At 45.1% G+C, this 21,726-nt stretch overlaps 1 protein-coding gene across 5 annotated transcripts in view; it reads left to right on the top strand.

Annotated features, from left to right (window-relative positions):
• Positions 1-1,558: 1,558 nt before the first annotated feature.
• The window catches only part of CHD7 (chromodomain helicase DNA binding protein 7), a 130,973-nt gene continuing 110,805 nt past the window's right edge, over positions 1,559-21,726 (top strand). For 3 of the 5 annotated variants that reach the window (XM_061994727.1, XM_061994731.1, XM_061994730.1), the window contains exons 1-2: positions 1,559-1,981; positions 4,100-4,203. The gene's annotated coding sequence lies outside the window, so the exon portion shown is untranslated. Of the gene's footprint in view, positions 1,982-4,099; positions 4,204-10,227; positions 10,282-21,726 lie in introns of all 5 variants that reach the window. The other 2 variants (XM_061994729.1, XM_061994728.1) reach the window with 2 other exon arrangements.

A 21,726-nucleotide genomic window follows, 5' to 3' on the forward strand; every position in this document is an offset into this window, starting at 1 on the left:
CCCCTAAATCCAAGAGAGATTGAGTAGGTTAGACCTCAGCGCCTCGATGTGGATGAGTTTCAGACTTCCTCTGGAGAAGCATGAGAGTTTTCTGTGGTTGTAGCGGCCCTCACAGCTGCAGCACCAATGCGGGCTCCTGGATCGACAGAGCCAATGACCCAAGAAGCTAGAGGAGCGGTTGACATCCACGTTGTCCGGGTCCGGCTCTCAGCTTACTGTGTGTTAAGACAGCCTAGAAGAAAAGCTGGGCGAGATCCTATGAAGACACCTTCTGCCCTTCCCACAGAAAGCCTGAGACAGCGCCTGAGAGAGAGTGGCAGGAGGGGGAGGGTGCCTTGCTTAGCAACACATGACCTTCTTTTTCCCCTTCCAACCTGCTACAAACAACGATGATAAAAAGTTATCTCGTTAAATGACTCGCTGAAAATTCCTGTAGCGTGAAGTGCCTTTACACTGGCTTTACATTTTAATCTCTTTATACTTTTAAGACGCTTATTTAGTTTCCAGAGCGATGCAGGCAGGGCCGCTAAGCGTGCTACTGGTAATCACTTTTTGGTGGCATTTGTCTAATTTACAAGAGTAAAGTTTGTTTCGGTTTGTATCAGGAATTGGAATGCATAGCTTACAAACACGGCGGCAGCAGGGCTCGGCGGCCGTCCCAGTCCCGGCGCGGCGGGAGAGGGGGAGCCCGGCCGGGCCCGGGACGCCGCCGCTGCGGGCAGCACTTAATGGCCGCTTCCCTTTGAAATCCCGACCTGCTCGGGACAAAGTCCAGCCGAAATCGCGGTCGCGACTGATCCTGCTCGCTGCCCGCGCCCTGCCTCGCCTCGCCCCGGGGGCACGGAGGGGAGCTGCCGGTGGGCGCGAGGTGCCTGTCCGGGACTGGGGCCGGGGCAGGCCGCGGGGGCCGGCCAGGCTGCCCCGGGGCCGCTCGGTTTCACTTCGCCGCCGCGTTTGGGAAGTTTGGTGCGCGACAGTGACACACTGACACCCTCCCTCACCTCCTCCCGGGCTTTATCGGGAGTTTCCCGGCAGGGGACGGGACAGGACGGGACGCGGCGCGGCAGCCGCGCCCGGCGCTGACCCCGCGGTGTGGGGCTGCCCTCCCCAGAGCGTCCCGGTCACCGGCAGCCGGGGCGGAGCGGCAGGGGAGGCGCACGGAAGACGCCGTGGCCTGTCCCCCACCCCGCGGCAGCGCTTCCTCGCCCGGCGGCGGCGGGCGCCCCGGCGGGGCGCTGGCGGGCCGGGCGGCGGGACCGTGGGTTACTGACATCTCCCCCCACCCCTCCCCCGCGCGATGACGGGAGGTTTTTCCCTTCTCTTTTTTTTCTTTCTCTCTCTTTTTTCCCTCTCCGCTCGGCTCTCTCCTCGTTGCATAAATTATGCCGGGCGGGGCGGTGACGTCGCAGGGGGCGGGGCACGCGGCGGCGCTCGCCCCCGGGGAGGGGGCGGTGTCGGGGGCGCGCCTTGTGGCGGCGGGCGGAGGGAGGGCGGGCGGAGGAGGCGGCGGGGGCGGGCGGGCGCGGGGGGCGGCAGCCGCGGCAGCCGCCTGGCTGGTGTCGCGCTCGGCTCGGCTCCGGCGGGCGCGCTCGCTCGCTCGGGAACTATCGGATTAAACTTGAATCGAGTGAAATTACACAAAGGAGCGAAGCGGAGCCGGGACCTGGCGGAGACCTCGAAACTACCCGAGACCCGCGCTGACCCTTCCTCTCCTTCCCCTCTCTTCCACCCCTCCTTCGCCCGCCCGCCCCGGTCAGGGATCCCCCCTCCCTCCCCTCTTAGCCCAGCCCCGGTGCGAGCGAGCAACTCCGTGTTGCGTGTCTGTGCGTGTGTGTGTGTGCGCGACACCCGCACCCCCACCCCCCCCGGCCGGCGGCACCAACTCCGGAGCGTGTCCCCTCCTCCTCCCAGGCCCCTCGGTGGAGGGCAGCGAGGGAGCGAGCGGGGGACACCGGGTTCTCGACGGCCACGCACCAGCCCGGTGAGTGACCCCGCACCTCGCAGGGCGCGGAGGGAGGGAGGGAAGGAGGAAGGGCGGGCGGGCAGGCAGGCGCCGGCCATGGAGCCGGGGACCCGCGGCAGGTCTCCGTCCCCAGCAGAGCGGCGCGGAGCGGGGTGCTGGCTGCCAGCGGCGGTCCGGTGGCGGGGGGGGGGGGTGATGCTGCGCCCCGCCGCGGCTCCGGGCGAGGAGGGGCGGAGGGGGTGTCTCAGCAGGGCACTTCCCCGGGTGTAAATGGCTTTTTGTTGTGCTGCGGCCGGCCGGCCGCCTCGCTCGCCTCGGGGGAGGGGAGGGCACCGGAGAGCCGGAGCGTCGGCGCCCCTTCCCCTTCCCTCCCCGCCCCCCATCCCCCCCCCCCCGCTCCTCGCCGCAAGTTTGGAGGGTGACTAAAAATCCGGGAAAAGTTGAGCGAAACTGCGCGGCGGGGGCGGCGGGGCCCAGCGGCGGCCGGGATGGCCGCGGGAGCGCTTCCCCCGCTGACCACGCTGACGGCTCCCGGCGTCCGCGGCGGCACAACAAGCGCTAACAAAGTGAGGGCGCTTCCCCGCCGCGCACGGCCCGGCCCGGCCCGGCCCGGCCAGGGCCCGGCACCGCCCCGCCCGCCGCCGCCGCGCTCTCCGCTCCGCGCCGGCACATGGGTCGGCGGGGACGGGGCCGCGGCGGGGGCACCCCCAGCGGAGGCCGGGCGGTGGGTGGCGGCGGGCGGCAGGAAGGCGGGTGGGGAGGGAGGAGGAGGAGAGAGCACGAGGTGCCGCTCCGGTCGCCGGTGCGTGCGGCTGGAGAATCGTCCTGCCCCGGCGGCGGCACCGGGCGGGGGGCGGCACCGGGCGGGGGCAGGGGCAGGGGGCGGCCGGCGCTCTCAGGCGGCCGGAGAAGAAAGGGGAGCGGTGGAGGGGAGGGGACGGGTAGGAGGACGCTACCTTAGGCAGTCGGAGCGGTGCCGGCGGACGGCGCATAATAGGGGCTTCACCCCACTGGGCACCGCGCTGCGCGGGGCGGCTGCGGGCCGGGGCGAGCGAGCGACGCGGCCGCCGCGCACATGGGGTTGGGGCCGGGACGCTCCCCACACCCCTGCGCACCCCACCCCCGCCCCGTTCCGGGCCATTTTGAGGGTGAGCGGAAAAAGGTGGTTTGAGGCCAAGCGGTCAGGGCGCGGAGCGGGGTCGGGGGGCGGGATGGCCGCGGCGCGGTCCGGGGGGAGGGAAGGTGGGGGTCAGAGGGGTAGTGGGGCCGGCGGCAGGCGCTGTGTGCGGGGCGGCAGGGAGCGGGCAGCTCGTGTGCGTGTGCGCGCGTGTGTGTGCGTGTGCGGTGGCGGGGGGAGGGGGGCAGGGTTGTTGGTGAGTCTCGGGGAGAAGGCGCTGCAGGCAATGAGCAGCCATCATTACAGTGCCTTCATTTATCCCGGTAGCGTTACATCAGGGGATGCGCTCCCACGCCTGGGAGCCCCTTTGGGCCGGCCCCGCGCAGCCGCGCCGGCCCTCGCGGGTGGGTGTCGGGGGGGCGGGGGTGCCTGGGAAGAGAGGGGCGGCTGCGGGGCATGGGCTGGAAATGGAGCTGGTCTCCTCCGCGCACTCCTACCCCCCGCTCACGCCCGGCTTTAAACTAGTTGTTTTTTAAACAGACAATGGACAAAAGGAAAGTAGCGATGCCCGGCAGCTCCCTGCCCATCGCCGCGGCCGCCGGCGCCCCGCGCAACTCTCCCGCACTTACCCACTTTCCGCCTTTGTTTTCGTTTGGGAAGGGACCGAGTCTGCCCCCCAACTACAGAAAAAGGCGTTTGTTTGGTGGTTTTTTTTTTCATTCTCGAGAAGCGTATTTCTTTTTAACCCCTCAGCCACTTAGATCTTTAGCTCGGGGAATATCGGAATAACCTCGATGCGATAAGTTTGTTTCTGTGTCGATGTGCGTCTCGATTTTACTTTCATCGAAGCCGATTGCAAGCTGTGTCTGTCCTAAAAGATGGCTTTCGGGAGAGCGTGTTTGGGCCCCCCTCCCCCCCCCCCTTTTTTTCCCTTGTTTTTTTTTCTCGTGGTATGTGGGACTAGAGGAGATCCAAACAAGCAAGTAGAACAAAAAATGTTTCTGTTCGTTTCCTCACAGATCATCCATTCTAACGACGGCAAAAAAATCTTAATGACTATGACCTTAGCAGAATGGGTAGCTGATTTATCCCAATTATAAATCCCGTTAGTTTGCGGTAATGTGTGAGTATCAATATATAATTCATACTAAAAAGCATGATCAGTAACAATTTCTTTTTTTTATGTAAAAGTTGAAATTCATCGTTTTCCAATGAGAGTGCTGCATCTGTCGCTTGGAGTGTTTTTGTCTTGCTGTTGCACAACAGAGGCTCTCTAGTCTTTAACCTAAAATGGCAGCTTTAATTTGACTGGGGCCCATTCATTGACAATGATAATAAAAAGGCTGAAAGCTAAATGTAGCTGGATGCTTGGGGCACATTTGCAGAACTCTCTTCTTTCCATTGCTAGGCGCTGCTCAGAGAGGAACTTTGAAGCTCTATAGTTTCTATCCTGAAAGTTTCCAACACTTTTTTTTGAAAGTCCATTTAAAAAAAAAAAGAGAGAGAAATCACGTTTTTCTGCATAAAACACGTTCTAGATGGCAGGATTACTGACAGACTAACAGTGAGCAGATAGTTAGGGAGGGCTTCTTCTGAGAGGTCTGCTTGCTTAACAACAGTGGAAAAATTCTAGTAATGCCTCTTAAAATAAGATGCAGTCCGCGGGAAAACGAACCATTGGTTTATGAGGTTTGTAACAGGTGATTAGAACAATTTTTCTATCTTCAGCTACTGAAAGCGGGAGCATCGCTTGTCTCCTCTTGTTTGGCATTGTAACTGTGCTCATGGTTTCTCAGAGACCTTTTTGATAGCGTGCTATTTCCTCTAGGATAAAACCACACTTGGAAAAAGTAATTATTTTTAAGTGAGACATCACTGTAAGTTTGAAACAGTTTTACAAAACAAAATTTCCCTTCCTGTAGGCTTGGAAAGTGCCACAGGCTCACACACCTCCTGCCCTGCTTTTCTGTTAACCTAAACTGTTTGTTTTCAGCTTTTTAATTTTTTTTAAATGAATATCTGGGGATCACTGTGAAAGCTTCTGTGTAGGCTGTTAGAAGAGAGTTAAATGCTTATGATTGCAAGTTTAACTGAATTAGTGATTCACTGATACTAACTGGATTGTTGGATTTGACCAACTATCTTACCAAATGTTTGACAGCATCACGATATTTCTGTTTTTACTTGTAAATCCTGGTTAGGTTATTTAAACAGTGGAAAAAGCTTGCTCGGATCTGAAACCCAGGACGGTTTTATTGCCTCTTCAGTAATGAAGGAAAGTTTTGACCATAGGTAAAGATCATGCAGCCCTTCTAGGAAAATAACAGTTTCTAAGGACCTAGCATTGTGAACATATCAGTCAAAACGAGGTACGATGGCATACTCTATCGCAATCCAAGTTCAGTACAGCGGTGGGAGATTCCGAGTTGTAACCATTTTTCTTTTGAATTTAATGCAGAAACTTGAAGAGTTAGGTCAAAGGAGCACTGTCAAGGCTTCCCAGCCCATGTAGAGGGGTCAGTTAACCAGAGCGTAGCTTTTTTCACGCAAGTTACTCACTGTTTCACACCAAAAAGCTTCTGATGAATGTTCATGGTGTTTCCCATTAACGTTCCAATAATATTAGGACTTTATAAGATGTAAAATGAGTTATTCATGAGTAAAGGCAAGGCAATCCGGTGGCAAAGCTGAAGGAAGGGCCCTGAAGAAGGCGAGGTAGTGTGGAGTTGGGGCTGGGGGCAGCAGCCCCTGGGTGTTGGCGGGCCCGTCCCTCTCCTTGCCCTGTGTCTCTGCCCCACACCCCGATGCCGCCTTGGCTCCCGCTGGAGGAGAATCTGCAGAGTAAGAGCGCAGTGCTGCTTTCAGACCTTAGCAAACAAACAAAGCCAGCCCAGGCGTGAGTCTTCTGTCAGGGCGGAAGGCCTGAGCAGTAGGAACTTCACAGGTTTTCAAAGAGCTGCTGAGATCTCATGGTGCGACTCCGTGGTTTGCCATACCTGTGGCATCCTATCACAGGTGGCTCTTTGTTTTGTTTTTGATTTGGTTTGGTTTTCAGCATCTAGCCTGATATGTAAGGATTGTTAAGGTGGGAGGAGGAGGAAAAAAGTATCTAGAAGGAAAGAGGGTAGAAATAAAGTGTGCGCTGCCTTGAATCCTGCATGTGAACTCCCATCCCTTGTTTCCCGTTCATCCAATTTTTACATTCATTTTCAGAGGGAAAGCTTTTAGAATATGCTGGTTTATATTTGCTCTCATGAATCTAGCATTAGTTGAATGTGTCTAGCAAGGATACAGGCAGTTGTATGGAACTGTGTGACAAGTGGTGTCTGTCTGAAGGTCTTCCTTCCCCTCCTTCCCTGAAATTCTGACTTCCAAACCCTTTTGTACTTGCCTGCAGTGAACAGGTCAGCAACTGCTCAGATTTATGAGCTGGTTAACTGATGCCCTTAAGTAACTTTTATGTTACTTTTACGTTCCCTGTATACATGAGAGAACTGCAAATTTCAATAAATAATTAAACTGCCTTTTTTACAAATGAGGCTTTTGTGTGCATGTGAGGCTTTAGATTTCACTTTTCCAACAGGAAAAGTTCCTGTATTAATTTACTGTGTCTCTAGCTTCGTCATTAAGGCAGGCATTAACCTCATCGTTTCTCTTCGTGTATATTTCTGTGACTTGCTTGTTTGCACCCATGTAAGCCACTGTATTTTAATGGAGGAATGTCTCAAATGTTGTTTGTGTTTTGGCAGCGATAAAAAGGCAAAGGGAAACTCCAAGTATAATTTATTTTTGGAACTCTTTCAGAGGAGGGAGTGAGGTACAACATGCAGAAACATCCCATGTGTTTATTGGTTTTCTGACAAGACACCGAAACCTGATTTCTTTCCGCTTACAGAATCTAACAAGTAAGTTCTAGTGGCTTGTATCATACCCTAGTTCAGCAGTAATGGAAATACCACATCGTAAACACACTAAAATTCTTACTTGGAAAATGAGGTTGGAGGGCATGATACAAAAAATAGAAAGGAGGCTGTGACCTAAAGGACAGATTCCAAGCACCTGAATATGACAACAAAGCTCTTAAGGATATTCTTAAGTATACAAAAGCTGATTAGCTCTCAGCTTCCAACATTGTGACTTTTCAAAGATGTAAACATGCACCTAGAAGAAGCCAAGGATCTTCTTGCTGTTGGGCTCTCTTGTTTCATGACTGCCGCTCAGTAGCGGTTTCTAAACATCCTGGTTATTTTACTGCCATTGGGCTAAATGCATTCTCCTTAAAAAATAAAGGGGGAGGGAGGGGAAAGAGATGTTATTTAATTTAAGGACTTTAAATGCAAATTTGAAAATTGGTGAAAGACTGCTAATTCTCAAAAAAGCTACTGTATTAGTAGAGCATCGTTAACGCATAACTTTGAAAGGTTATTGGCATGTAGGAGCTAACCAGAAGCCCTTCCTGGCATGATGTAGGGCTTGCTTTGCTTTGTAGTGACCTATATAGCTACTTTGGGTGTGGTTTTGCTTGGCTTTCATCGGAGCTGCATACAACCTTCCTCTGACATAGACAATTGCTGTGACGAGAGGGCCTTGAGGGGAATGGCGGGGAATAAATAACTTCGAGAATCAATTGTCTGGAAAAAGTCATTGCAGCCAAAATGTCTGCCTTCTTCCTAATGGTTCTGAGAGGAAAATTAAGTTTCACATGTATGGTCCTGATCCTAGAGGTTATTCTGTTCAGGCTTTATTTAAATATGGGCTGGTAATCATGGCAAGCAGCACAGCAACTTACCTGCCTGAGAGTTGCTGGCACGTGGAGAATTCAGTGCTGGATAGTTGAGGAAACACTGAAGTTTTAATGTCCTTGAGCTGCTTTTTAAGCAGTTCAGTTGAGTTTTCTGCTAGAACTTCAACAGGTTCAACAGTGTTTTTAAGACTTATTCTTAGTGATTTTTTGGAAAGGAATTGGCCTACCTGTGGTTTATTTTCATTTATATTGACAAAGGAAGCGTCACGTTTTATGGAGGTGTACATAAGATGTACAAAGTATGATTTCTTTTATGGAGCAAAACCAGTCCTGCTCTGGAGTGTAAACCATTTATTTCCTTCTATTTCAGTTTCCTGCACTCCCCCCCCCCCCGCCCCGATTCCCATAGATTTTTCTTCCTCTTCAGATTGTGCCATTCCTATTGGGGTTTTATTCTTCTTTCCAATTGATATTGCTCTCTGTTTGCTGAGTGGTGTTGCGTTTTCTTGACAGCCTTAGGTAATTAGGATATGTAGCAAAATAAACATGTGTTTCAACTCCTAATAATACTGCATGGTGAATGCTTTTGTTGGTGTGGGAAGGACTGGCTGGCTGCACTGAAGCCTGATGAAGCTTCTTGTGAGACCCGGGGCACTGCCTGGCAAGGAGGTGGTTGGCAGTGGAGAGGCGGAGCAAGGGGATACTTGGGTGCTGTAGCCTACTGGCAGCTTTCCAGAGGTTCTTTGTGACCCTTGGAATAGGAAAGGCCTCTTGTCATTACAAGTTTTAGTTTTGTGAAAATGCCGTTCTCCTGTTGTTTTATAGTTTAGAAATAGAGTTGTAAGAGTTCTCTCACTCTGTGCAGGGAGTAGTCGTGAGCGGGGAGAGTGTCTGGTCCCGTCACACTTGGTGTGAATGGGGGTAGCTGTTGTGGGATATCCCATGCCAAACACAGAAATGTGGGGGGTTGTGACGCTTTTGAAACCAATAGGCAAGGTTTGGAGACTTGAGAACTGTGTGACCAGTGGTAAAGTAGATCAGAACCTGGAGCTAGTCCAAGAAAGACTTTATTAAAGGCACTTTTGTCCTGGATCTTAAAATAGGAAGCCTGTGGATTTATTTACAGGGTAAACAGGATTTGTTAAATAGGTAGTCTTGAGGTGTGAAGGAATACCAGACGTTCTTCGAGAGAGAATTCAGGGGAAAGCTAACTAAAACGGAACCGAAAGATGGTATTTTAGAAGTTTAGAGATCACTGATAGTTTAAAACAAGGAGAAAAAGTCTTTGTCGTAGAAAGCACCGGGGTAGTGCCATTCTGGGAGAAATGTGAAACAAGCCCTTATATGAGAGAAATGGAGAAATCTAGTTAAACTCTTTGGTTTAAACAACTTGTGTGAGCTGGTAAGTGGGAAGTCCGAGTCGATGATAGTTCATAATAAGGAAATACTCCTTATTGCCTCTTGCTTCAGAAGAGATTGAGATTGAAAATCTCAGAGCCGAGATTGAAATCCAAAGCTGAAATGTTACATAGTAAAACATGTTACAGGAAAGTGCCTATTTGGTCTGAACTGTAGAGAATAGCAGTTTAGAATTTCTTTAAGTTGAAAATAAGACAACTGTAAAGGAGATACAATTGACTTAAAAGCTCAGTAGAAGGAGGATTAAAGAAGGGAAGGTAATGATGTGGCCAACAGATGTTTAAAAAATCACTCTGAGAAGGCTGAGATAAAATTGCACATAGCTAAGAGACTGTTAAAGTTCAAGGATGCGTCTTAATTATTTGTTTAGAGTATAACAAATATGTTCAAAGTCTTACCTGTTCCTACATAGGACAGCAGAGCTGAAGCCCAGAAATCTGGTGTCCTGGGTAACTTGCGGCTTTTGTATTTGGATGTGTGTTATTTGTTCATATGAGATCGGAGCTATCCAAACATACATAACTGATTATTAGCTTGAAATAAGGTATATAAGAATATGGCTTATTTATTTATTATTTCCACCTCTGGCACATATCTAGGCAGCTCCAGTGGCCTTTTGAGAATGTGCTGTGATTTGCTGTGCTATTGGGCTGGAATAGCTGCTTGTTGGATTTGGTGGTTTGTTGCAAGGCAAAAAGCAGGCAGGTGGCCCTCTCCAGTTCTTGGTTTGAGAAGTACGTGGACTGTGTTGCTGTTTCCTGGGAAGATCTTGCAGACTTCACAGGGTGATGCGCTCATGTCAGGATGGCTTAAACGAAGGCCCTGTATCATTGTAGCTGTTCTTTATATGAATTCAGAGATTCCTTTAAACTCTGATGAGGGGACTCTCATTTAAGAGTGTAATTCTTGCCTCAAGTTGTTTTAATTGTGAAGAATTAAACTGAAGGTTTATAGCAAGCAATTTATTTCTCTCTCTTGATTTAGGAAGGGATCATTCAGAAAGTGAGTTAAATGGGCGTTTCTGGACTGCCTCGGGAGGTAAGTCTGGGAGAAACCTCCTCAGTAATTTTGGTTTTTTAACAGTACCCTTACAAGGTGTCTGTTGTGCTTTGCATTCACTAGCTCTGTGAATGGGGTACAGCCTGACTCATCCTTAATCATCGTTCTTTCATCAGTGGGGATGTTAATAAGCAGGCTTCAGCTTCACTTTCCCCCCCCTCCTCTTCTCTCTTGATCTCTGTATAGGTACATTTTCATACTGGTGTTAGGATTTGTGGGGCTTTTTTGTTACAGAATGCATCTTTTCTGTTGTAACCTTAGCAGAAGTTACTGAAAAAATTGCATCAGTTCCACCTGTGTTTCTTCTTTACTATGGTTCTGCAGTAATCCACAGCCTGTTCTGCCTTTCCTCACAGAAGTGACTTAGTGAACGTACTTTTGTCTTTTAAACATTTTGTGGCAGCCGTGCAGAAGGAATTTCATAGAAATGGCACATCTCTTGGAAGAATCAGCTTGTTAAAGGCAGCACTAGAACAGAAACGTGCTTTCCTACTTGGGTCTAATAGTTGTAGTAGATAGTCATAGAAGTTGCACTAAGACAAAAAGTTAAATAATGGAAGGGGATATGTGTTTGTGTGGCTTTTCAGTTATCGTGCTTTGACTTAGAGAGAAGCTATGATTAAGGTGACTTGAGTTCTTGAACATCTAGTTCTCAAGGAAATAAGCTAATGCCTCATAACCTTGCTCCCTGAAACCAATGATTACTTAATTTTGGGATGTCAAAAGGAAAACCTCGGCTACAGAAAAGATGTCAGCTGAGTGGAATTGCTTGTTAGTCTTCTCATGGGAAATTTTCCTAACGCAGTTACGTAAAGATTAATCTCCTTGATCTCTTCCTCTGCTTCCACCACCAGTCCCCTTTCCCTGCTCCCTGCCCCCTCCCCCAAAAGAAAGGAACCCAGCGTGCCTCCCTCTCTAGGTGAAGGACAGCCAACCTTGGCCCCATCAATCTGGCACCTGGTGCCCCAGCTGAGGCTGCCGTGTTACTGGTGGCACAGCTGGGCTGTGCAGCCTGGGCTTGTCTGGGCAACCTGCATTTCTACTGCAGGAGAAGCTGGGCTAGTAGGGGCTCTTGGAGGGGAGCCAGCTGGGATGCAGGCTACGTGCCTGATTTTATCCTCAGGTGAGGCTCTTGGGATCTGCTGCTGCCTGCCTTTGTGGCTCAGTCTCTACAGCGCTTAGAGGTGCGTGATGTGTTCTGTGGCTGCCCTACACAAGGGTTTTTGGTAGGCAGTTGGTAGAGTCAGGAAAGCTGAAAATCCCTTGTCTAGTTTGATAAAGTGTAGTGATCCATGGTGTTTTGGGGCAGGGTGCTTTTTCTCTTTAGTGCATGCTGAAATGAGTTGTTTCTGTTTTGAGGTGCCTCCAGGTAGGCAATGAAACTGACTAGCAAAATAAGACTCTGGCAGCTGAGCTGCCCTGTTTGCTGCTGTCATTGATCCACGAAGAGTAAGCAGCGGGCAGAAAACCTGGGGAGTAGGCATCTAGAGCTCACTGTCACTTGCCTGTGGTACAGCACCTTGTGACTGCCTCTCTCTAGAATCTTTTTCTTAACCATGTCAGCCTTCCCCTAATAAGTTTACTTGGATACTGGTGACCAGTTCCAGAGAAAAAGCAAATTTCATGTTATTTTTCTCTTTATCAGAAGTACTTGTAGCTTTTCTCCATCATAATGCTTACTGAGGTTGGTGGTTCACTTTCCCAGGGCTTTTTCGTTCTTTTTAAAGCTAGGATGAAATCTGCCAAGCTTTCTTTACTCTCCTCTTCTAATTGAGATATCCTTATCTTGATATTATGTTTTTAGGAACCATTTTTTTTTGTTCCCGGTGGAGTATTATACTTAAACCTGTGTAAGAAAATGTATTAATTTTTGTAGCTCTGAAGAAAGCTTTTGAATGTCTTCTTGTGGTCCATATAATCCTTTATAAGTCAGGATATGGTTTGAGAAATGCAATGAGCTAATTTAACCGGACATTGTTCTGAAAGGAGAAGTTTCCTCTCTGCCTTTGTCCTCCTGCACCCTTCCTCCCAACCGCGTGGCTCTGCTACTTTGTTGTAGCAGCAGTGCTTGTCAGGTCCTTCTGTGAACCACTTTAGTTCACTAAAATGGCAGAAAAATAACTCTGTAAAATGGAGAGCATTTTGCTGTTGTAATGAATCAAACTGGCTCATAAAAGGATCTGATGAACACCAGAGCTGGTACTAAGGACGAGGGGGGCCGTTGGCTTGGAGAGCAGCAAGCCCTTTTCATCTTTTCATTTTGGTGGCAGTGAGCAAGTGGATTGGATCAGTTGCCTGGGAACCTTCATGGGAGAAACAGAAATAGAGTAATCATCTGTGAAGCAAAGGACACCAAAAGAAAAATGCGCTGGCCTGAGTTCAAATGGATATTAAAATTTGTTTCTTCTAGTGATGGTATGGATTGCATGCTGTAAACAGTTTGTTAGAATTAATAATCCACTGCCCAGAAATCAGGTTTCCTCTTGAGTTAGGAGAATAAAGCCTTAAAGATTTACTACTGTATAAACAGCTTGTGTGATATTTTGAGTGTAAAGTATTTAATCTTTAAAACAATTCATTCACAGGAAAGGACATTGCTGGGGAAGAGAGTGATTGTTTTTGATTTTCTTTTTTCAAGCTTGAAGTTCTCTGTTAGGTTCATCAACTTTCCGAGTCCATTTATGTGGTCTCAGATGGTATCAAATCAACATTTATTGGTGAATTCAGTTATTCAGGTTTTTATCCCAAGTGTCTACATCATTCCTGTTAGTTTGAGGTAGCATGAGAGCTCTTGGTCATAGTAGATGGCTAAGATTGTTCCTCTCATAGTTTAAGACTATGTTCCTCTCATAGTGAAACGAAGATGCTCTTATTTGCTTAAAATTGTTGAAAAAAGTGCATTGTAAGTAAAACAGCGTCCTGTGTGGTTGGTTCTGTTGTACTACTGCTGTTCTCCAGAGATAGAACTGAGCAGTTTGCACTGTTGTAGCTCAGCAAAGGAAAGAACACCTTACAAAAAAACAGGGATTCTGACTGTGGCTCTTGCACAAGCCACCTGCCTGTATAGGAGCATGGTGTGAGAAACTGCATGCTTTCTGAAGAGTCCTGACTGTTTTGTCAAGTTACTTGTGTAAACTGCCTGCAGTTGGACAGAAAAGGCCTTCATAACAGGTGGAAAAGTGGAATCTCACCCTTTCTTTCCAGTTTTTCTCAAGATTTGGGCAGTTGTGTGTGCCTTAATGGAAGGTAAACACTTGCCAGAGTTATTAAAAAAAGAAAACCCAACCAAAAACAACAACCAAAACCCAATGTAATGCACCATCCAGGTTCTTCTCTGCAAGTTTTGCATAAAAAAAAAAAATCTCTTTTGGGAACTGCAGGGGATGGCAGGAGGAGCAGGCAAGGCTTACCAGTTCTGTCTCAAGTTATTGCAAGCTGCTTTTGGTGAAAACTGTGTGAGGAGTGGTGGCCCTGACTAGCATTGTGTGTCTTCAGAGTGAATATTGTAGTTACTAAAAGCAGCTTGTTTACATTAGGAATTGTATGTGCTAGCTCTAATGGGCTTTAGGAAGCCCAAAGCACAGCTGTAAAACATCTGTCTCTGGGACCACAGCTTGTCTGTCTGGTGAATTTTTGTCCTGCATTTCATGTTCAGATATAGAAAAGAAATGGAACATTTAAACTAGAAAAGTTCTTAGTCATTTCTGCTTGACGACTGGTTTACACTTGGAAGGCTATCATGCTGTTGTCTTGAGCGCAGAACTTAAAATAGTGACTCAGTATTAACTCCACTTCCTCTTTAATCCGATCATGTTGCTTGCTATATGACCTTATAACACCTTAATTTAAAGGCTGCTTATTCCAGTGGATTAAATTTGGAGGTGTCTGGAGTGGTGGGCATTTCTACAGGAAAGGCTTAAGAGGAACTGAGAAACAGTTTTGCCTCAAAGGAAAAAGAGGTGGGTGGGCAGGGTGGGGGGGTGTGGAATAGGAGGAGTGGAGGTATTTTCCCACTTGCTGATGCTGACTTGCTGATGTATGGTCTGTGCCATAGCACAAGGCTGGCTGAAAGGTCAGGAGGAATTTTGAGCACATAGTTCTGGTGGACCACAAGAAAAAGTACATTCATTTCCCGTCAGTGAACTTGGTGCTCTTTGTCTCAATTACATATAGAAGTGATAAAAGACAAAATATCTGTTCAGTGCGTACAGGTGTGAGTGTTTCAATGGGGTTTTTGAGCCTAGTGGCCTAAGCAGATGGTCAGAAGCCTGAATGCTGTTCCAAACTGGTACGCCAGGTTCATAATGATGTATGTTGAGGTCTGCTGTGTTGGGTTTTGTAATAGTTGATGTTTACTCAGCAGCTCTCATCAGAAGATCTTGGTTCTTCATCAGGTGTTGATTTTGCCTTGCTATTGCTCTTATGAAGTCGTTAAATATTATGCTCAGTGGCAGAGTGACTGATTTATAGCACTTAAGAGAAAATAGCTCAGAATTTAAATCTTTTTCCTTTAAATATTTTTCTCAGGAGTACATTCTAAACAATTATGCTTTGTGTATTGAGTTAAGGGACTATAAGCTTCCCCCTTGTCATACACAGTTTCCTGAATAAGCTCTGCCAAAAAGTCTGTGGTTATTGTATGTTGAGCTTGGTTATATACTGAACAGAAAGAGTTTAGATAGTATACTTTCTAGTCTGTGCTATACTGTGTTGTTCACCAGTTTGACCCAGGTTTTCTGTGAGATTTTTTTTTCTTCCATCTCAAGTATTTAACTTGACTAAACTAAATTACAGCCTAACGATGTCTTTGAAGGACTGCGTGTTTTCAAATAAAGGTATGTAATTTGTTGGGTGTGATCTGGGGGTTATGGTGGGTTTTACTGTACCTATGAAAACTTTGATCGTTATGAGTCCTTGAAAATAAACCATTGACTTATATGCCTCGTGTCTGATGGAGATTTAATAGAAAGTCTGTTCTGCATGGGGCATATACTGCTGTCTTCAGGCTTGGATTGTGCACAGCATAGAGTGGCAGCAGCACCTTTCTTGTGTTGGAGATTGTAAGGTGCAGGAGCAGAGTTCTTCCACTGCTTACACCAGCAGTCACTTTGCCTTCTGTAATTGTCAAGGGGAATAAATCATACCTCTAATTTAGGAGACGGGCATGGTCCTCACTTTATAGATGAGAGGGTTTGTTTTCAGCAGCTGAGGCGTTGCACAATGACTTGTGGATTGGAGCTGAGGATTGAATTCAGTCTTCCAGTAATTCCTTTAAGTGCTTAACCTAAATATGTTGTAGTTATTTTAAGTACCTTTTTATAACAGTAGAAAAGCTTCAGGCCAGTGCTTTGAGCTGATACTATCGCTTCTGATGGCTGTTTAAATCAGAAAAAATATGAATATTTTCATTTTTTCACCACTTAGTGTTGTTTTTAATTCCTTCTCCTTCAAGTGTGGAGAAAAAAAATCATTTTCATAGAATCATAGAATGGTAGGGTTGGAAGGGACCTTTTAGAGATCATCTAGTCCAGCCCCCCTGCAGAAGCAGGTTCACCTCAATCAGGTCGCACAGGAGCATGTCCAGGCGGGTCTTGAAGACCTCCAGGGAAGGAGACTCCACAACCCCTCTGGGCAGCCTGTGCCACTGCTCTGTCACCCTCACAGTGAAATAGTCTTTTTCTTGTATTTAAGTGGAACCTTTTGTGTTCCAGCTTCATTCCAAATGTATTTTAATACATCTTCCTAAAATTTCAGTGTATTAACACAACTTAATTTTGAGTTATTCCCAAACTGGACGTAAAACCCACTGCAGCTATTGAGTAGCATCCAGAGAAGTACTGCTTGCGCTGCAGTATTTAGTATTGTCAGCATTTCCATGGCTACTCTTACCCATCCTGTTTTTTTTCACTGTAAAAGAGTTAAAGCCAGATCATAAACTCTTTGATTTTGTTTTTTTTTTGTTTGTTTGACTGTTTTGTTGTCGGAATGGTAGAATTTCATCAGTGTGATACTCACTAACTATTTTGGGTATCCTTGTGCCCTTTGTGTTGTGATTATCTCAAACGTGATCTTGCTCGCATTCTCGAAGTACTGATAAGATAGACCGAAATACCATCTCTTCAAGAAAGGAAGGTGAATTGATGTACTGGAAATGGTATATTATCAAAGTAGCATATTTGTCACCAGCTATTACAGCCTTACTACCAACACAATCTTGGTTTTTCAGTAACAGAGAATAGCTCTGCTAGTTGAGAGCAGAGGTTTGTTTCGTCCAGAATCCTGTTTCACAGTGAATGTGGCTGTGGTGGAGGCTATCCAGAAACAGAGCAAGCCCCTTAGCCTCCACAGCTCTGCAGTTCAGAATTACCTCAGCAAAAGTAATAGGTAAACACTTAACGATTTTTTTCCTTGCATGAATTCATCTAGTCCTTTCTTGGTCTGTGCAAACTGTTGGCTTCCACTGGGACTGTGGCAATGAGTTCTGCAGCTTAAGTACATATTGTATGAAGAACTGCTTCCTTTTTATTTGTTTTATTTTGAACCTACCACCTGCTAGTTTTGTTTGATGTTCTCTAGTTTCCTTGTTAAAAGAAAAAGGGAACAATGGTTCACTACTTACCTGCTCTATGCCACTCCTCACTTCATAGACTCTCTCATTCTCTCCCTGGTTGTCCCTTCTCAAGGCTGGATACTCTGAAGGGTGTTCAAATGCTTGTCATCCCCCTTTGGTAATTTTACTCATGAAGTGGAGGTGGGCAGAGCAAACACTGGCACTGTAGCAAAACGTGGATACCTCAGACTTGGGCATCTCATATCTCATAAAATTCTGTGTTTGGGTATTTTTTTTTCTTTTCTTAAATATTCTTAGCATTCTGTTTACTCTTCTGACAGATCTTGTCTTCCCAGGTCTGTTTATTCTGTCTCCCAAATCTCTTGACAATGGGGTAATCAGGTCAGAGCTCAGTAAAATATATGTAAAACAGTGGGTTTGTATTTTCTCAGGTGCATTGCTTTCTATTTACCTACATTGAATCTCATCTGCGTTTTTACACCTTCACTGGATTCAATGAAGATCTGCTGCTTCCTGCATAGTTGACTTTCATTTTTAGCAAAATGAACTTGTTGATATTATGAGAAAACTCACTTGAAGGCTCACCATCTGTTTCAAAATCTTTTATGTGAACATGAAATGACACAGGTCTGAAAAAGGGTCAGGTGATGTTTCTAATAACTTTTTTTTTTTTTGTTCCTGTTTTGAACCAGTTACCCACCCATGTGAAGACCTTCCCTTTTTACTGTTGTAATTTAGTTTCTTAAAGAATCATTGGTTGAGGACCTTTGTTGTGCAGCTGGCCCATATTTTGGTGTTCCAAATTATCTCACATTGACCGTTTATCAGTTGCTTCAAACAAGTCTCATGTATTAGTACAGCAGGACCTTCCTATGGGAAAGTATCTCTTGTCCCTTTTGTAGTCTTTTTAGCTAGATACACCCCACGATTATTATTTGTTATGTCTTCTGCTTATTTGCTCTACTGAGATGTTGGACTTGCTGGTCTGTAGTTCTAGACAATCTCAAGGTGTGGCAACCTTTCAAAACCAGAGCAGCATTGACCTGAAAGTAGTGTTTGACACCATGATATTATGTGATAACAGTGGATTGATAGGCAGGCTATTTTATTCCTCAGCTTTTCAGAACTCTTGGGTGAACAGCATCTCGCTTTGGTAACTTGCTGCTGTTTACTTTGACTAAAACTACCTCTGAGGTTTCATGCAACAATAAAAAATGAAAGCCTCCATTAGTTTCTCTGATGACAGGAGATGCAAAAAATATTTAATATGTCGAGGAAAATAAACAAATACCTTGGTTACGTGTTAGCCCAGTGGATTCTGTAGCAGTCTTTGTGTACCAGGCATTTGTGAAAGGACTTTTTATTGCATTGCACCTTTATGGACATCCCTTTTGTTTGCAAATTTACGTGCTTGTTCCTTTTCTGATTCATTCCCCTCTTGATGAAAAATGTTTTTAGTGATAGCAGCCTCCCTAGCTTGTCGTTCAACTGTGATGAATTGATTTTTTTTGTCTTTCAGTATAGTATTTTTTGTCTGTTCTCTGCAAACATTTTGTCTGATTGTCTCATTTTGTTTCTGTTACCAAACTTCCTCTTTTTCACACATTTTCCTCTTTGAAAGTCAGACTTCAATAACGAATTTTTGTTTCTGTTTGTTTTTTTAGGAATGCTAACCTTAAATACAGGTAATGGATTTCATTAGCAGTAGCCATGAGTCCTGGTGTAGTCAAGTCAAATCTGACACAGACCAATATGAATGTAATATAATTTGTTGGATGTTGAAACAGTCCATAGACTAGTTAAAGTGCAGCAGTGTTGCCCCGTGTGCTTCACTGTAACTGGGGAGAAGTTGTTTGATAAATATGCTTTATATGTCTTTATAGCCTATTTCTTCTTGCCAGCAAACCAGTTGCTTTACCAAGTTACACAAGTGGCATGGAAATTTATTTTGAATGCCACTGATTTATTTAAGAGGGGGACAAAGTATGTGACTGTGTTCTTCACTTACAATTCTGCATCAATTGTAAATTGATGCGTTTGTTCAAATATACAGTATAAAACAGTATTATAATCAAGCTGTTGTTATCATGGGAACCATAACTTTTACTTTTCTTTTTCTTGGCTTCCTATGTGAAAAACTGTACTGTAATGTATTATTTAATTGTTGAGTACTGAGGTCTCTCTGTTTTATCATAGTATGTGACATGCTACAGTACCACTCTGTGTAAAAGCCTTTGGTGCTTGAAGCAGTGGTGGAACAATAAGAGTTTATTCATGTCTTCATGTGTAGATATGCAAGTACCATATTTAGAAAACCATTTGCACACTTGATACTGGAGTTTGGGGTTTTTTTCAGAGTTATATTGCTTTGCTTAGCTGCAAGGTATTTGGGAAGTACTAAGTCTGTAAATCTAAAGTCATGGGCATTGACCATTACTTCTGTGTTTCATTTGACAATTTCTGTTGGAGAAAAGGCTATCCTGAAAGTTACTTAGACTTTCAAAGTAGCCTGTAATATGCACTCAGGCAGTATTTCAGTATGAGCAACTGAACTTTGGGGAGTTTTACACTTCAGTAATGGGGAAAAATGTTTGCTGTATAAAGATGGTGGAATATTTGAGACCACATGAAAGCAGATAAACTGATTTTATAAAGAATAAGCAGTTACATTTTCAAAATGGATGCTTTGAAATGTGGGAAGTATAAGTTCATAACACATAGAAATAAACAGAGTTTACAAAATTATTTTGGTTTTTTTCTTACCAATAACATAGGTGTCATGAAAGACTTGTGCCCATTTCCAATTGTGAAGGATAAGTTAATTTTTGACAAATTAATGATAACTTAATTAATTGATAAGTTAATTTCTAAGCTTTCTCATGAAAGCTACTTGGTCTCTTAGACAGCATGCCATACATACAAGATAAGCTCATGAGTTTTCTTTTCCTCTTAATTGCAGTTGGAGTGCTTACAGGTAAATTTGTTGAGGATAACAGGGAAAGAAATATTGCAGAAGTATAGATTTTTGGTTTAAGAAAGAACTTGAGGAATTTTATGATGGGGTAATTTCTTAATTAAAATAATACAAGCCAAGTATTGTAAGAAGAAAGTGGAGGGAAGATTTTCTGTCTGCAAAGTAAAATTGTTAACAAAATTGCAAATATCAAGAGTTGAAACTAATCCATCAGAGACACAATCGAAACCAGCGTGTTGCGAGATGGCAAGTTCTTTTAGGTGGTGTTTAATGAGGGATGCTCTAGCCATTTTTTTGTATTCCTTCCTGAGCCATCGCATTTTGAGCTTCTCTTCTACTTTCGTGGAGCAGAGGGGAAATCCGGAATGTGTTTGTTTAAAAGCTGTGTAGTCATTGTGCAGTAGTACAAGAAATCTCTGCTACTGGAAGATCACAAGCTATCAGTCATTTAGTGCCCAGGTTTAAATGGAATAGGAGCTTTTATAGGCTGATTTCTTAGAATACTTTGCTTACAGGCTTGTTTAAAAGTGTCACTAGCAAATTTAATATAAAAAAAATGGCATGAAGATTTCGTCATGGTCTACGAATAGCTGATAAACAAAAGGAGGTGCTGTAATGCTGTTCGTTTCCTCCCTTAACCTCCTTGTCCCCCACCCCGCCACGCATGTGGGATTTTGAAAGTGGCACTGGGAGGGGGAAGTAGATCTTAATCAAGTAGCGTGAACAAAGCTGTGGGTTATAGGTATCTGCTCCTGTTTCTATGATCCTTGTCAGAGGCGTAAAAAACTTTTGGTCCCCCCATCTGACAGCAATAAGGCAATATCTTTTGAGGCTGGCAGCCTGGCCTTTAAAAAGCTGTGCTTCATCAAGTACATTCTTAACAAAGACCTCTAAGTAACTGGGTACTGCACCACAAATGGCAATTGCTCATTAAATTGTAACTCTGAGTTGCTGAAAATGGAAACAACTATATATTAGGTTTCTTTATTTTAAACAATGTCAGAAGCTCTGTGTTTTCAGTCTGAAATAGGCAAAAGGTATCAAACTAAAAGACAGGACCACCTTTCTGCAGGCCAAAGAAGCCTTTCAGATAAGTTTGGTGTTGATGATTTAATGATCTTACTAGTATCACCTTATTTTTAATCAAAAAGGCATACGTGTTGATGATTGGTATGAAATTAAATCATGTGCTTTGGGTTCTATGTCTCTGTTTTAGAGGATTGATGAGACAGTTATGCATTAGCAGAATGGAGGCCCAGTGTAGAGTTTCTTGTAGGATAAGATCAAAACCGACTCTGACAGCAAGTTGTCAGTTTTTCCATGTTTTTTCGAAGGCTCAGATATGTATTTCTTCTTTCTGGTCCACCCTGAAGTTTAACAGAGTGGTAGGGCTCATCCTGAGTTAACTACAACAGCAAGCTCTTGGAAATCATAGGTGAAAAGTACTTAATGTTCATGAAGACGGTCTGTCCTACGGTGGTTCTGATGCCTTCTTTTCCTCCTGTGTGATTATTGATCTGAATGAGACAGACTTAAATGATTGGAGCATGAGCTGATTTACATTTGCCCATCACTTAGTCTCATTTTCTTGTTAATGAGATAGATGAGCAGAAATAAATTAATAATTTGTTTATCTTTAAGCACAGCTTTTATGTGGTTAAGAATGATGCTTTTTCTTTCTTCTTCTCCTTTTACCCTTCTGTGTCTACAAACTAAGTAGTTAAACTACCAGTTACGTGTTTTTTAACGAGAGGAATGGAAGAATAATCAAGGGATTTAATGTATCAGGTGTTAAAGGAAGATACTTATCTGAATATTCAGATAGACAGTACTGTAATACAAAGATGATGCAAATTTGGAGTAAGTTCTGAAAATCATG

Source organism: Colius striatus, chromosome 4, assembly GCF_028858725.1.
Source record: "Colius striatus isolate bColStr4 chromosome 4, bColStr4.1.hap1, whole genome shotgun sequence".
NCBI lineage: Eukaryota > Metazoa > Chordata > Aves > Coliiformes > Coliidae > Colius > Colius striatus.